The following is a 2862-nucleotide window of genomic DNA, read 5'->3' as shown; positions in this document are numbered from 1 at the left end:
AAGCCTTAATGGTAAGAAATAATAATTTGTTTTTATGTTAGCTGCTAACCAGCTGAGTGACTACAGGGAGTCTTGGCCTTCCAAGTCCTCTCTTTACTGCCTCCATAAACCGGGAATGGTGGTGCCTGCCCATCACAAGTGAAAATGATTGTGGGATCTCTGACTTTAAAATGTTCCAATAAACCCTGCTAGTTTGTGGTTTTTCCTGCAAGAGTTTTCCTTGGACTATCTGCTTGGGAAGCCATCCCACTGGTTTCTCTCAGCTCTTCTGTTCATATTTTTTATGGGGAAAATACCCACGGGTCCTCACAACACAGCTTCACATGCGTTCCCATCTCAACAGACTTGCTCCCACCCCATTCCTTCCTCCAGATGCCCGTTCGCCCTCATCCCTTAGTTACAAAATGCCAAGTGCCACGCATCCCCATGGGAGGTCATCCTCTAAACCAACACAGCTGACTGCAAATTTGTGCTGTACCGTACCTGATTTTAACGTTCCATAATTCCCCCATTACTGCTAAGTGCTATGCCCTTTGACTAAGCCAAATCATTCCCCTCTTCCTTCAGTTTTCAAAGCCATTAAAATTTTGTAGCCAGGTAGCACAAGCTCTTTTACTCATCCCTTGGACAGGCTCTCCTGATTTAACCTTCCACTAATATTTTGCATTGCCTTCCCATCACTTTCTGTGCATTTCCTGGTAATCCACTTCTTTTTTTTTTTTCCTTTGGTAACAGCATAACAAGGTCCAAATATTTGCCCTTATTGAAACTATAAGAGGGGGAACTCCCTGTTCTTAACAGGGAGAAACACCTTCGGTCTCTTCTGTTTGCTTGCAGGAAGGGTTGCACATTTTGTGGGGTGGTATGAAGCCATCTTCTCATCTCCTAGCACCTACAGCGTATCTGGAGGTCATGCCAGGAGTCCAGACCAGGGGGATTCACACACAAGCTGCAATGTCTAAGCTCGTCTGCGTAGCATCTTTCAGTTGTGTTCTGCAGAATTAAAGACTGAAGCATAGAAAGAAAAGAGGAAAGGGATAAACAGGGAAGAAATCCAGCTCTGTGGGAGGGATCCAGGGCAGGCCCCTAGGAAGCCCCAGCTTCCTACCAAATAATGAGACAGGTGGCCATGTCACATACCACGGAAGAGCACAGCCTTTGCCAACAGGCAGTGCAGGGAACCAGAAATCTTGGCTCATGGTCTCTGCTCTCCACATGAAGCCACTAAGCAAAACTAGATAATCCACTTAAGCACAAGTCTCATTTTATGATCTCTGGATGTAACAGGGTGGCAAGATCAACAGTCTCACTGCCCAGATTTGAAAGGTGCACGGGGAGGAGCTGCCTGACTTGGCTTTTAAGGATGTTCTTTGCTGCATTTGTTGAACGTGGCTTTAATTAAACTGGAGAGCAATTCTCAATGCAAGAAATCCACCAGGCAATGCAAACAATGTATGGAATCTGCAGGATCTTACCCAGCCGGAGGTTGAATTTGAGGTAATTAATTTCCAGAAAATTTGTTCATGGCCAAAATTACCCTTTCACTGGCTTTCGTGGTCAAACCGTTTATTTAGCTTATTCAGCAAATCTTTTCTGGTACATCTGTGGGAGGGGGGACTGGTAGGAAACCACTGCCCCACTGATGCAGAGCAGGGCTGAGCACATGCACACACCATCCTCCTCCCTCATGGTGGATGTGCCGTGGGGTGTTACCTCTCATTCCTCACATCACCAGAGCTCTGCCTGGCTGACAAAGTAGGGACAGTGCTCCTTGCATTTTCTCATGTTTCAGCTGGAGAGCCATGACACGTTCATTTTTGCTCCTGGCCATGCAGGACACAGCTGTCACGGCCTGTCGAGCCCTTCATACTCCGGCTCCTGGCAGCCTGATGTTCTCTGGCGTATCTGAGAGAGGGGTTTCAAACCAAGACAGGACAAAGTCTGACTCAGGGTAGAGAAGTGCAGCCTATGGCATGCTACGGCTGATGACTCTGTGCTGGAGGCTCCTGGGATGACATGAAGTCAGTTAGCCTCCTATTTCCTTTGGTTTTCCAGGGAGAAATGGCTGGCAAGGGATACCAGGATGTTTTGATGGCTGATCATGATCTCTGCTTCCTCCTGGCATGTTCTGGCTAGCAGGTTTGGCCACCAGTGGTTCCAAGTCTGTCCTGCATTTGCCCTATTTATCTTCTCCCACTGCCTCTTTCTTTCCCATCTCTCCCTGCGTTTCCCTTCTCCTTTCTACAGCAAATTCTCCTAGAGAACTTTCCATGTGCATGAGACAAGCACAAATGACTTTGAGCTTCCTGAGGTCATTGTGTGACTGGTTTCAGCCCCTCCGTGGTGCTGGGAAGCAGTGGCAGGGAGACTGGCCACCTCCAAAGACCAGTTGCTGGCTCCTACACTGCTGGGCTTCACTGGTCACTGCAGCTGCATCAGGAAATACAGAAGCTCCTCATGTGCAAGAACACCGACTCAGACACTTTGGCAAAAAACCTGCTGGCAACTGCTGCTTTTTGAGCAAGCGGTTGATCTATTTTCCCAATACGGTCTGCCACGTAACAGGAGTATTTCAAAAGGGTCACCATTCTGCTAGATGATCACAGTGAGCAGAGCTTCCTCTACTCAAGAGGCCACCAACTCCTTGGTTTACAATACTTTTTCCTATAAAGCGGTCTCAGCTTTTTCTTTAGCCTACTGGAGACCCTGGTGCAGGTCCTTTCATCTTCTCTTCACGGCCAGCCAAAGACATGAGAGACCAGGGTGGAGAAGGCAAGGGTACAGCTATGTTCCCACCTCCCCTACCACCTCCTGAAAAGCACTTCCAAGTCTGTTATTAGCAGAGGCAAGAATGACAGCCTT

The sequence above is a fragment of the Buceros rhinoceros genome, unplaced genomic scaffold (assembly GCF_000710305.1).
Source record: "Buceros rhinoceros silvestris isolate BGI_N320 unplaced genomic scaffold, ASM71030v1 scaffold39731, whole genome shotgun sequence".
In the NCBI taxonomy this organism is placed as follows: domain Eukaryota; kingdom Metazoa; phylum Chordata; class Aves; order Bucerotiformes; family Bucerotidae; genus Buceros; species Buceros rhinoceros.
Note: the sequence above shows the minus strand (reverse complement) of the source record.